The sequence below is a fragment of the Castor canadensis genome, chromosome 9, assembly GCF_047511655.1.
Source record: "Castor canadensis chromosome 9, mCasCan1.hap1v2, whole genome shotgun sequence".
Classification (NCBI taxonomy): Eukaryota; Metazoa; Chordata; class Mammalia; order Rodentia; family Castoridae; genus Castor; species Castor canadensis.
Window position 1 is genome coordinate 132,102,221 of NC_133394.1, and position 14,915 is coordinate 132,117,135.

Genomic DNA, 14,915 nt, shown 5'->3' on the forward strand with positions numbered 1-14,915 from the left:
AAAATTAAAACTAAGTTATTCTGCAAAATAGGTCACAAGTATAATTCATATAGTTTGAGTTTTATATCACAATCATTTAAAATAATTTTCTTGTACTTTAAAATATAAAATTGAAATTACTTTCATTAAGAAACATGTTTAAATGTCTTAAAACATGTTTCAGAGAAAATCCCTATTAACTGTATAAAAAATTAGTCTGTGAGCATATTATAGTCACATAATTGAAGGGTTTTATAAATTTTGCTTAGAGGATTGTTGAATTGAGACCTTAAAATAGGAGAGAAAAGTGAGAAGGGATTTTGGAAATTTAATTGCTTGAAGAAAAAAAAATGAGGAAGACTTAGTTAAAATAATTGTGTTGCAATTTAAAACTGATTCCTAGATTTAAAATCTTAGTAATGTGAGTAATGTGTGCTTCAATATCTCAGCTTACCTGATTTCTTCTATATATGAAGATGTACATCACATAATAAAATTAAATATTTATGCTGTAATTATTAAACAATAATAATAGGTAACATTGATTCAGAAATGAAAGATTTTATTAAATCTATACAGATTGCCAAACAGAATCTTCTGTATTATACACATTTACCACCATGTACACATTAAAGTGGGAAAATGTGATTTCTTAGATCTATATTCTTTCATTTTATTGTTTTTACATTTACTTATATGTGTATACATTGTTTGTATGACCTCCCCATCCTCCCGAACTCAGCCCCACGATTCTAAGGCCGAATCTCTTTAGCTCTCTTGTTCGCTGACATTGTGGAAGAGAAAACATAGGAGATAATAAGAAAGACATAGTGTTTTTGCTTGTTTGAGATAAAGATAGCGAGCTATACAGAGAGTTTCCTAGTGTTGCTTCCATGCACTTGTGTATTGCAATCCACATTGGTTCATCTCTACCAGATCTCCTCAGTACCTGCTGGTCCTTCCCATAGTGGCCTCTGCCACTTTAAGATTACTACATTTACTCCTCTACAGCCAGCACATCAACCACATTCAAGTTTTAGGTTTCCTTCCTTTCCCTATTCCTCCGGTGCATGTTCTCCCCTTGGTGTGTGACACATGTGCAATAACTTTACTACATTTGTTTTAGGTCTATAATCCACATATGAAGGAGAATATCTGAACCTGGTTAATGATGATGTTCTCCAAATCCATTCATTTACTTGTGAATGACAAAATTTCATTCTTCTTTGTGATTAAGTAAAATTCCATTGTATATAAATACACATTTTCTTAATCCATTCACCAGTAGTGGGGCATCTTGGCTGTTTCCATAGCTTGGCTATTGTGAATAGTGCTGCAATAAACATGGGTGTGCAGGTGCCTCTGGAGTAACCTGAGTTGCAATCCTTTGGATATATCACTAGGACTCATATTGCTAGATCATACGGCAGACATGTTTGATTTTTAAGTAGCCCCCATATTGTTTTCCAGAGTGATGGCACTAACTTGCATTCCCACCAGCAGTGTATGAGGGTTCCTTTTCTCCTTGCAAACATTTATCATGGTGGTGTTCCTGATGTTAGATATTTTAAGAGGAGTGAGGTAAAATCTCAATGTTGTTTTGATTCACATTTCCTGTATGGCCAGGGATGGTGAGCATTTTTTCATGTATTTTTGGCCATTTGGCTTCTTCCTTTCAAAAAGTTCTGTTTAATTCATTTGTCCACTTCTTTATTGGTTCACTGATTTAGAGGAAGTTTAGTTATTTTGAGCTCCCTGTATATTCTGGTTATCAGTCCCTTGTCTGATGTATAGCTAGCAAATATTTTCTCACACTCTGTGCATGGTCTCTTCAATTTAGAGACCATTTCTTTTGTTGTGCAGAAGCTTTTTAATTTTATATAGTCCCATTTGTCCATCTTTTCTTTTGTTGCTAGGCTTCTGGAGTTCTACTGAGGAAGTCCTTGCCTATACCTATTGCTTCCAGAGTATCCCCTGCTCTTTCGTGTACTAACTGCAAGTTTTCAGGGCTGACATTAAGGTCCTTAATCCACTTTGAGTTGATAATAGTACAGGGTGACAGGACTAGATTTAGTTGCAGTTTCCTATAGGCAGATAACCACTTTTCCTGGCAACATTTGTTGAAGAGGCTGTCTTTTCTCCATTGTGTTTTTTTGGCACCTTTGTCAAAGATAAGGTGGGCATAGCTGTATGGATTCATATCCTGGTCCTCTATTCTGTTCCACTGGTCTTCATGTCTGTTTATGTGCCAGTACCATGCTGTTTTTATTGCTATGGCTCTGGGGCATAGTTTGAAGTCTGGTATTGTGATATCTCCAGACTTGTCTATTTGCAGTCTTTTGTGTTTCCAAATGAACTTTGGGGTAGATTTTCCAATCTCTGTGACAAATGTCATTGGAATTGTGATGGGTATTGCATTGAACATGTAGATTGCTTTTGGTAGTACAGCAATTTTTTTACATTGATTCTGCCAATCCATGAGCACGGAAGATCTTTCCATCTTCTGTAGTCTCCCTCAATCTTTTTCTTCAATGGTTTGTGGTTCTTGAAGAGGTTATTTACACCCTTTGATAAGTTTATTCTGAGGTACATGATTTTTTTTTTGAGGCTCATGGAAGTGGAATTGTTCTCCTATATTCTTTCTCAATTTATTCACTGTTGGTGTATAGAATGGTTACTGATGTTTATAAGTTGATTTTGTATCCTGTTACATTGCTGGAGGTGTTTTTGGTGTCTAGAAGTTTTTGGGCAAAGTTTTTTGGGTATTTGAGGTATAGGATCATATCATCTGCAAATGAGGATAGTTTGACTATTTCTTTAAAAGTTTGTATTCCTTTTATTTCTTCTTCTTGCCTTTATTGCTCTGGTTAGAAATTTCAGGACTATGTTGAGTAAGAGTGGGGAGCATCCTGGTCTCATTCTTGACTTTAGGATAATTGGTTTTAGTTTTACCCCATAAAGTATGATGTTGTCTATAGGTTTGCCATATATAGCCTTTGTAATGTTGAGCTATATTCCTTCTATTCCTAGTTTTCTTGAGCTTTTATTATGAAGTGGTATTGAATCTTGTCAAAGGCTTTCTCTGTGTTTATTGAGATGACCACGTGGTTTTTTTCTGTGGTTCTCTTAATGTGCTGTATTACATTCATTGATTTGTGTATGTTGAACTCTCCCTGCATCACTGGGATGAAGCCAACTTGGTCATGGTGACTATTCCTTGATATGTTGTTGGATTTGGTTTTTCATTATTTTATTGAGAACTTTTGCATCGATGTTTATTAAGGAGACTGGCCTATAGTTTACCTTCTTGGGTGTACCATTGTCCAGTTTTGGGATTGGCATAATGCTTGCTTCATAGAATGAGTGAGGAAATGTTCCTTTCCTTTCTATTTCGTGAAAAAGTTAAAGGAGTATTGGTATCAGTTCTGCTTGTAGGTCTGGTAGAATTCAGCTGAATAATCTGTCAGGTCCCGGCCTTTTATTTTTTTGAAGAGTCTTTCTTGCTGCTTCGATAGCAGTACATATTATAGATCTGTTTAAGCGGTCACTATCCTTTTGATTCAGTTTGGATGGTCATAATTATATAGAAATTTGTCCATTTGTTCAAGATTTTCCATTTTATTGGAATACAGGTTCTCAAAGTATCCTCTGATGATCACCTGGATTTCCTTAATGTTTGTTGTTATCTCCCCTTTTTCATTTCCAGTTTTACTAATTTGGGCCTTTTCTTTCCTCATTTTAGTCAGATTTGACAGTGGCTTGTTAATCTTGTTTATTTTTTCAAAGAACCAGCTTTTTGTTTCATTGATTCTTTGTATGTTTTTTTTTTTGGTCTCTATTTCATTAACTTCAGTCCTTATTGTTTCATTTCCCTACTTCTGGTTGTTTTGGGTTGTACTTCTAGTATTTTTGAGGTGTAGCAATAAGTAATTTATTTTAGATCTTTCAGTCCTTTTAATATATGCACTCATGGCTATAAACTTTCTTCTTAAGACTGCCTTTGCTGTGTCCCATAGGTTCTGCTAGGCGGTATTTTCATTTTCATTAGCTTCCAGGAACTCTTTGATTTCCTCTTATTTCTTCTATGACCCACTGATCACTAGGCAATGTGTTATTTAGCCTCCAATTATTTGCATATCATCTGCTGTTGTTTTGTTGTTGAGTTCTACTTTTAACAAATTGTGATCAGATAGAATGCATGGTATTATTTCTATTTTCTTATATTTTCTGAGACTTGCTATGTGCCCTAAGATATGATCTGTTTTGGAGAAAGTTCCATGGGCTGCTGAGAAGAATGTATATTGCTCTGGAGACAACAGTTAGGTCCATTTGATTTATGGTGTCATTTAGTTCTAAGATTTTTTTGTTGGTTTTTTGTTTGGATGACCTATCTATTGGTGATAGAGGGGTTTTGAAGCTTCCCACTGCCACTGTGTTGGAGTCCATATGTGCTTTTAAGTCCTTTAGTGTATGTGTGATGAAATTGGGTGCACTGACATTGGGTGCATATAGGTTGGTAATTGTTGTTTCCTTTTGATGCATTGCCCCTTTTATTAGTATGAACTGTTCTTCTTTATCTTGTTTGACCAATGTAAGTTTGAAGTCTATTTTGTCTGTTATAGCTATTGCACTCCTGCCTATTTTGGGGGGCTTTTGCTTTGGTAAATCTTCTTCTAGCCTTTCACCCTAAGCCAGTGCTTATTTCTGTCAATAAGATGGGACTTTTGTGAACAATAGATTGTCGGATCTTCCTTTTGAATCCAGTTTGCCAAACGGCATCTTTTGATGGTGTCTTTTGAGTCCATTGACGTTCAGTATTAATATTGATAGGTATGTAGTGATTCCTGCCATTTAGCTGTTTTTATTGTTTAAGGATTTGATTGAAAGCAGCCAGATCAATGGTACTCTCTGATTACTTGTCTTTTCTTCTCTTGTAGTTTGATATTTCCTGTTCTCTCATGTTTTTATTGTTTTTTTTTTTTTTACTTTTATCTTCTGTGTACAGAATTTCTTGTAGTATATTCTGTAGTGGTTGGTTGGTATCATATATTGTTTTAGTTTCTGTTTATCATGGAAGATATTGATTCCTCTGTCAATTTTCAATGATAGTTTTTCTGGGTAGAGTATCCTAGACTGGAAATTATTTTCATTCAGTGCCCAAAATATCTCACCCCATGCCCTTCTTACTTTTAAGGTTTTCACTGAGAAATCTGCTGTTATTTTGGTGGGTTTACCTTTATATGTTATTTGTTTTTTCTCTCTTACAGCCTTCAATATTCTTTCTGTGTTCTATGTGCTTGTTGTTTTAATGAAAATACATCATGGGGAGGTTCTATTTAACTCAAGATGTTTGGAGTCCTGTAAGCTTCCTGTACCTTAATGGGCAAAACTTTCTAGAGATTTAGGAAAATTTCTGTTATTATTTTATTGAATATATTCTGTATCCCTTTGGTTTACACCTCTTCTCCTTCTATGCCCATGATTCTCAGGTTTGGTCATTTGATGGAGTTGCTGATTTTTTGCATATTCTTTTTGCAGCTCTTGAGTTGTTGAACTAACATTTCTTCTGTTTTTTCTTTAATTTCTAATCATGATCTGAGATTCTGTCTTCCACTTGTTCTAGTCTGCTGGAGTCACCTTCCATTGTTTTTTTGTTTGTTTGTTTGACTAAAGGGAATTTTATTTCCAGGGTTTCTATTTGATTTTTTTTTCTGAGGTTTTTTTATATGTTTGGTCAACTCTTACATTTTGTGTTGTCATCTTTAATTCATACCTCTCTGTTTTTATGGTGTTGGTTGTTTCACTTTGGTGTTTGTTGAAGTTTTCTCTGAGTTCATTTATTTGTTTCTATGTCTTCTCATATTCTTTATTTTTGGTTTTATGAAATTTCTTGAGTGCATCTTGTACATTCTGGATAACCATGTCTAATATCTTCTCCATGAATTTCTCAGTGATTTCTGCCAGAATTTCTTTTTTGAAGGTTTTTATGTAGATGTCACTGGGTTCCTTAGTGACTTTTATCATTGTGTTGTTGAGGTCAGGAACTGGATATCTATTTTCCTCATTTGCCACTTAATCCTATATTGAATTATTTTTTTGAGGAGAGTGGTTTCCATCCATTCTTCTTCTTCCCATCACTCCACTTGGTGCTGTGCAACTATGTTCCTGGTAGGCTAATTGGTGGTTTTAATTGCCTGTTTTTGTCCCTTGATTTACTTTTTGTGTTTTGTGGCTGATTTGGTTTTTTGCTAGGTTGATGTGTTTTCTGTCCCTGGCCTGGATGTGTAATTTAGCAATAACAAATTCATAGGTTCAATGCCAGACCATTTGTTTACATATCATATACAATACCCTTGATGATAATAGTTATAAACTGTAGAAGTTGCAGTGTGATGGTTATTAGGCTAGATATAGAAATTTGGGAAATTGGTAAAAGTGGCAATAAAAGGGAAGGAGGGAAAAGGGGTGGGCAGGTGGGAGAAGAAGTGTAGGGGCTGCTGGACTTTGTGGCCCTTGCGTGTGTTTGGCTGTATTTCTGTTGTTTTAGTGGAGTGGGCTTGAGTCCAGGATTTCAAGGACTATGATTGTGTACCATTGGTACAGTAAGCCTAGTCAGTGAGTGGTAAGTGTGTAGGAGGGAGGGGTAGTGTGGTAACAGGTTGGGGGAGGATAGGAGGTGAAGATGGGGAAAGAGTGGATGCATGGGGCAGAAAGAGTAGTTGAGAAGGAGAACAATGCATTGTAGTACAGGAGCAGGAAGGAGAAGTAAAGAGGGTAAGAATAGGGAGAAAAGAATAGTGATGGTGATGTTAATAATACAGGAATAAAATTTTAAAAAGAAAAACAGAAATTAAAAAAAAAAGTAAAACAATAAAAAACACCAGGCTCAGGGACAACAAAATGTTCATTCTTTTGGTAAAAGTTCTGGCATTATTCCTTAGGTGTCCAATCCTGGTATTGGCATACAAGCAGAAGCTTTGATGTGGTCTTGCCAGGTTACTGGCTTGTGAATAGTATTTGGTTCTTCTGTCTACAAGATTAGTTGGAATTGTAAGGTGATGTAAGACTGGCAGCTCGTGCAGTGTGTTCAGAGCTGTTGTTTTCATAAGGCATTGCCCTTCAGCTGCAGCTCTGGTCAACTTCTCCCTCAGCAAGGTGGGGCAATTCAGTTTTGAATGTTGCCCTCTGTCCCAGAGATCAGCTTTGGGATCCACCACCTTCCCTGCTTTGGAAGGTTGGCCTGTAACCCCAGGCTACTCTCAGCCTTTCTGCTTTTCCCAATCTCTGCTGAGTGCTGGCAACTCCTCTGAGAGGTTGGCTTGTTGCCATATCCCCACTTTCAATATTTGCTGGTTTATTGAGAGTTTTGTGAGTTTGGCTCCTTGCCCCACCTCTGTTCTCTGGGACAGGATCAACATTCCACTCCCACCTCCACTGTTGGTGTTAGATTACAGTTTGCTGTTTGCTTTTCAGTTTTGCTGGGGTGGGGGTTCAGTCTGCCTAGGGGCTGTGCTGGATTATTTTCCCTGGGAGAGTTGGTACAGGAGTCTCTTGTGGTACATGATGCTCATCTGTTTGTTCTGCAATTTCATGCAAGCAGCTTTGGAGCTGGCTGACGGGAGAAATGGCTCCATTTTTTTTTTAAGTGTAGCATAGGGAGGCTTTCCACAGGCTAAGGGTCCAGGATTCCACAGAGCTTGATTCTGATTGATGCTCTGTCTTGTTCTTCTTGGGAGAAAAAAAGAAAAGAAAACAGAAGGAAAACCAAAAAAGGGAAATGGCAGGGGGGCTTTTTTTACCCTGCACTAGACACGCCTTGCTGTTTGTGCCATGCAGGGATTTTTCAGTTGTTAGGTGCAATTAAAGGCTGATTTAAGGATCAGTCTTTGAATTTATCTGCACCTAATGTGATGGCAGTTATTATTTTGGTTAGGAGTAATCAAAATTACCCGGTCTATCTCTAACATCTTTCTGGTGTCTTCGAACTTAGGATTTCTGATTCCCTATCCTAGTGGCCATTTTGTGTATTCTTCTTAAATATTAAACAGCAGTTAAGTTAGGGCATGAACTGATGAAATAATTACTAAGCTCTTAGTAAAATGGTAATAAAAAAATATTTCTAATTTACAAAAATATTATTTATATGTTCAGAATAATTATATTAAATGAGTCATATTTATTTTTGAGTTTTGGCATTATGAATGATTAAAATTTGAATCTTTCTTATTTTTCTAATTCAATTTGCATGTCTTTTCTAGACAAAAATATAATTTCATTTACTTTTTCAGGAAAGCAGACATAAAAATCATTTTTAGGGACAAGATCATATGCTTTTTTACATATTAACAATATTTTGACACAATAATTTGATGAAGTCCGTATTTTTTTTTATTGTTATCATCATTTACAGCTGACAAACTAAGCCATGGAGAGTCTAAGTAATGGCTACAATCATGGCTAATGTGTGGAAGAGCAAAAATTCAAACAATGGAAACACTTCAGATTCCTTAGCTTACCCACTAATTCCCCCTCTGTGCCAGGACTAACATATAATCCATTTTTACTTTCACTCCCATTTTCCATATGCTCTTTAACTCTGTCTTGGACACATGACCAAAATTTGTTCATTTATACTTGCAAACATCAGAACAGAATGCATTAGTTTTTGGTTTCTGAAGCAATGTGGTACTGGATATTCTACAATTAAAGAAAGCCTATGTGAAAATTTTCTTAATTCCTGCTGAACTCTGCAGCCCCTACCCCATTGCAATGGCAGTGCTCAAAGAAGGATGAAAATATCCAAGTCTTGGTGGACCTGTCAACCCTAAAACACAATCATCCTGTTCATTACTTCAAGATTGTGTTTAATACTCTCCTCTGCTAAAATCACTGTCCAGCAAAAGTAAGCAGAATTAGCAGTTAAAGATATATGGTTATTTCTCAAGTGATTCTTTTCCTCTAAGATAAAGAGCATTTTGTGTATTTGAATAAAAATGCAGAACTTCATTCATATGATTAGATGGATTTTTAATTTATTGTTAAGATACTTTATTTCAACTCTTAGCAGGTCATTCAATCTACCTTATAATGTGATCAAACGAACAGTGTTGCAAATGCTTCATATGCCTTTGGATCTTCAGTTTACTTAACATATTGTTGCTAGTTACAAGTGAATTTCTTTGTGAGCTGTAAGCCAATCTTTTTTAACAATGGTTTAGTTAACTAAAATTGAGTATCATTAGAATAATACAAATCACTTCAGCACATATAAAAATCTTGGTTTTGTGTTTGTCAAGGAAGTGTAAAATAAATTTTAAAGCAGGATAAATTTTGATTAATGTCCAAAAGAAATCCAGCAATTAGTTATGAGTTTAATAAAAATGTGAGAAAACAATATAAACTTTGAGGCAACATTGTGTTCTACTCTTGTTTATGCGTCATTTCTCGTATAATTAAAAATCACCTACAAAGTAAAGTTACTGAAAAATATACACACCAAAAATTAAAATATTGTAATTTAAGTTTAATAATTTCCTTAGAAGTAGAACATTCTTGAAAGTTGAAATTTTCCTGTCAGCTTTTACTTTCAAGATGAATGAAAATTTTAATTAAATATCTAATTTCAAAATGACATGATAGTTTATTTTAGCACAACTAGCAATTTTCTTGAAAGTTTAAGATTAGTATCTTAAAATTATCAACCTCAATATTTGAAATTGAAAAAAACAGCAAAAGTTAACTTTTGAATCTTGACCTAAAAAAAGTTAACTGTTGTGGAGAACATAGAGAATTTAGTTTTAATGGTATTGAGATATATTCATGGTAAGCTAATGAAGTATTATAAACCACTTTAATGTTTGATCATCATAAAGAATAAACATTGATAAAGCTTTTTTCTTCTCATTCAATCTTAATGATACTATGTTCTCTATCAATCTAGTGACTTCAAGTACAAATATACTGATTTGGCATCATTATATAGAAGCATGTGATCTTAGAGAGAAGTATCTCAGTCATCATATCAATGTTCTGTTTAGACAAATTTTAGCCTCTAAAACTTGTGTCAAGGAATCTTTGAGTCTGAGGAGAAACAGAAGAGTGAAATTGGTGTAAGATTAAAGCAGGAGTAAAGGGAAATTATGTAAAGCAAGATTTCACATATGGATATGACTTCAGGAACTTCCAAAGGATATCTGTTGCCAAGAACAGAAACAGTGTGAGAGTGAGTGAAGTTGTGGAATGACACTAATGTCACTGTGGAATAACCAGAACCTTCCCTATTCCTATAATCATTGCAATCAGATACTGGAAGCAAGTCACAATCTCTAAAAAATGCATATGTTGAACAGGGTTTTTTATCACATAATGTTTTATTGTCTTTTGTACTAATTATATCATTAGGATATATGCCACAAATAAACTTTCACTGAAACCAGTTGGTCTCATCCCCTGGAACACTGCACATGCCTGCCTCCCAGCAAAACGCCAGACATCTGGATTCTCCTGCAGAAAGAGAAAGAGAGACCACAAGATGAAAAGTGCACTGTTTTATAAACTAATCTTAGAGATAATACCCCATCATTTCTTTTTATGTTCTATTTATTAGGAGTAAGTCGCAAACCTCAGCCCACATTCAACCTCCCACACAGAGAATGGATAGAAGTGGCCATTTTCCAAACTTGTTACCACACTAGTCTCTGTAGGCGCTTGTACCAATTGCCTGTCAAAGATCCAAGACTGTGGCCCCATAAATGAAATCCTATAAATGAAATCATAGAATACTGATGAAAACATCAGTGTTAACTACCTTGTCTTACTGGGAATTTTACAAATTATAAAAATGAGACTCAGAAAAGAAACATGACGAGGTAAATGTAACATTACAGCAAAGTTCATCTTTGTTTTTCCATTGAACTATCCTGAAATAATCAAATTCTGAAAATTGTTTTAAAATTACTTTAGAATTATTAAGGATATTTTAAGATTGATAAAACTTTTCCTATATAAGTTTCACCCAGTATCCTCCACTATTATAACACTACATAGCCATGGTGCATTACTTAATAAATTACCATATGTTAAATTTAATCTTAGTTCATTAAAATTTACAGCACTATATAGAGATTTCATTACTTTTTCTGCTAATCTGCTTCTATTATCCTGGGATTCAATCCAGGAAGCCACCTTGTATTACTACTTAGATTCCTCCAGTTTGGTTCAGGATCTTGGTTTTTTCTTGTTATTCATGACCTTAACATTCATGATGAGTAATCATCAAGTATTTTCTAGAATGTGTCTTGATTTAGGTTGGTATTATATTGTCTCATAGTTAGTGTAGGTTTTTGAATTTTGTGGAAGGATACAACAGAAATAAAGTGACACTCTCATGTTATAATACAATGTGCAATATAATATCAACATAATTTGTGACCATTTTCAAAAGGAGGGGAATAAAAGGCCACCTTATAAAAAGAAAAACATTAAATAATTTGTACAACTATGATAAAAACACCACAACAATTAGTCCACATTATAGGGAAGTTACTTTGAAGCTTTGCAAATACAGTTTCTCCTTAAATTTTGGTTTTTCCATTTCCTACATTACTTTGCACTTGATTTTCTCTAAATCCTTTATTTATTTACTCATCTATTCATATCAATATGGATTCAATTTTAATCTATTTAGAAGAAAAGTATCTGTTGGAAAGTATAGGTGAAAAATGTAGTTAAGGAACTGCAGTACATGAATATATATCATGAAAAAATACTGTGATTATTTCATACTTTCAGATAAATGATAACAATTTGCTTTAATGAATAGTTTTGCAGAAATGAGCATGTATTAACTATACAAAGGGATCCCACTGAGATATTTCCATACTTGCATATAATGTACTTTGATCAAATATACTCACTCTATTATTCTGTTGTATCTTCTCTCCTTTTCATTTTCAAACAATTTTAATGAGATTCATTATTTTATTTTCATACATGTCCAGAAAGTACTTAAATCATATTCACTCTACTTTCATCCTCTCTTTTAATTCTCCTTCCCCCACTGGTTTCCCCATGTAAATAGTTCTCCCATTTTACAGTATTGACCTTCAATTATTTTTAGGTCTGGATTCCACATATAAGAGAAAGAACATATGATATGTATCTTTCTCATCTAGTTTATTTTATTCCATTCAAAATAGATAAATATTATGTATTATTTTAAGCTATTTTTATAAATAATTGAATTTTCTATAATTAGTTTTCAATGGTTATCTATGAATAATAAAGTAAATAATTCAGTCAATGATTAAAAACCATGCTAATATTGTTTATCCAGAAGATGTCCTAGTTTGAACAATAAACTATGAATTTTCTTTATATGTGAGTATTTTCAGTCTTTGCCTTTCCTGTGTAATTTGATGCAATATCACTCCACTTGATATAAATACTACTTGGAAAATAACTTAGAAGCCATATACTCTAAATCCTGATTATATATGTGAATAAACAGAAGATTTACTTTAAATGTTATAACTGACTAGTCTATTATAAAAACAAGTATTTAGTTGTGTTTCACATCCTATATTTCTAATCCATTTATTAATATGCCAAGGGAAATTTCACATTTCAAAACTCTAACTTCCACAACCTCTTATCATTTTTATCTTTTTGTGATAAATATTTTTCCCTTATGCTTTTCCCTCTGCCCACATAACATCAACCCATTATCCCAACTCCCATTTTGCTCATAAGTGAATCATACTATTTTTCTAAGAACTAGTCAAGTATCACCTCCTATAAATTGGTTTTGAAGCAGCCTAAAGTTCTTTTCTCATTGTGTGCTTCCCTCACAGTGCTGCATTTCATAGAAATAGTCTGAGTGCTTTTCATTTTTGTATATAGAGTACCTAATATCAAATAATTCTCTTAGATATTCTTTACATATTTTCCCAACCACAGATATTGGTGATTCACATCAAGAGAAAAATATTTGCATTCCATGTCCTCTTGGATTTAAAATGGAGGGGGTGAATTCAGCTAAAATTTATTTTAAGAAATTTTGTGCATGTCACAGTGTACTCCCAGTACAACATGATAATTTGATAATATGATAGATTAAAAACATGATAATTTTAAAAATTCATAAAAAAATGTTTGTCAAGGAATTAGTGAAATAGCAGTCTTTTGACATTTTCAATATTACTTGCTTTTTAACTAAAATGCTTCTCTTAATTTTCTATATTGTTAGTGGAGTTAGACTATAACTCATGTGTAATAGGAATTATATTAGTGTAGGTCTGAAATTATCACTTTGAGAGTGGTGGACAGAAAACTTGTATTCCACAAAATGTATGAAGGAATGTTCAAATATAATAGCAGTTCAGTCAGACAGGCTAAAGTACTGGAAATCATTCTTTGTTTTGACAAGTAAGGATTTTAGTAACAACTGCAATGAAGCCAGTTCATTAAGTTAATTAATGCACTTTTGTAAATACATCACCACCACTCTGCTCATCTTCAGTTCATAGAATACTAAGAAGAATGATGATGCCCAAAGATGTGTGCTTCCTAATCTCTAGAACCTGCATATATGTGATATGACAAAGGAGAATTAAGTTTGCAGATATAGTTAAAGTTGCTAATTAGCAGCCCTTTTAGAATAGATTACCCTGGATTGTTTGGCCAGCTCAATGAAATCACAAAGATCTTTAAAGTGGACCAAAGAGGCACCAGAGACAATGTCAGAGGATGTGATGTGAAAAGACTCACCTGCATATTGCTGACCTTGAAGGTGGAAGAGGACTAGGAGCTACTGAAGGCAGACAACCTGGTTAAGATTGGAAAATGCATCTTCCCCATAAAATTTCTAAAAGAAAACTTGTCACCAGTAATACCTTTGTTTTAGCCCAATGATATTTTGTACATTTGATCTCCAGAATGGAGCAATTTAAATTGTAATAATTTGCCCTGAAAGGGCTTATCAGAGGTGGAAGCAATTTTCCTATGTTTGATTTGTCAAATACCATCTCAATATATTCAAAATATTTTTCAAAAAGATACATTTAAAAAGATAAGTAGTCTTTTTATTGATGATACGTTATTCTGAATATCTGGCCAGAGAACTAAACTGGTATGTATAGTTTATACACATACACATATACACGTATCTATAAATGCTACCAAATATTAGGAACTTTTGATATTTTATACTGAGAAACATTTTGTAAATGTGGTAAATTATGGCCAAAAAACATATTAGTGAATTTTATCTAGAAACTGGCACATTAGAGGTAGCATAATTAATAAAACATCCTGTCTAAAGTTTTACTAAAGAGAAATGAAGTGCTGACCAACATCTGTGAAAACAATTGAGAGCATTTTCTCCTTTACCTTTTTCTCAAAAAATGATAATCAGTAAAGTGTATACTTTTCTTTGTTGTCACTACAAGAGATAAGAAGAAAAATGGTAAGACACAACACAGATATGTTTATTCTGGCAGAAAAACAGATCTGCAAATGGTAACTAAAATTGCTATCACTGCTTTACTATAGTATAGGTACTGCTACCCATTCCCTTTCCACTCAAGCCATAGATTTTTATATCCATATTTTCCCTAGCTTCTTGCTGACAAAGGTTGTGAGCAGAACACAACTCAAATCTCACATTCCTCCATTCTCTTCCCTGACAAAGTTTCATAATCTCTACATTTGATGTATTGTTTCTTCCAAAGGAAACATCCATGCCTCAAGGAACAAAATATGATGCAAAAGGCTAAACTTTGCCTCATTCATAAACAACAGAATTTTAAGGAAATGAGGTCACAGAAAAAAATGTATGGATCTATATGCCCTGGAATAAAATTAAAATATGTGTAATTTATAAGTGGGCTTCAAGGTTGTTAAATTATTAAAAGTGTAATTTGTTTGACTATATATAA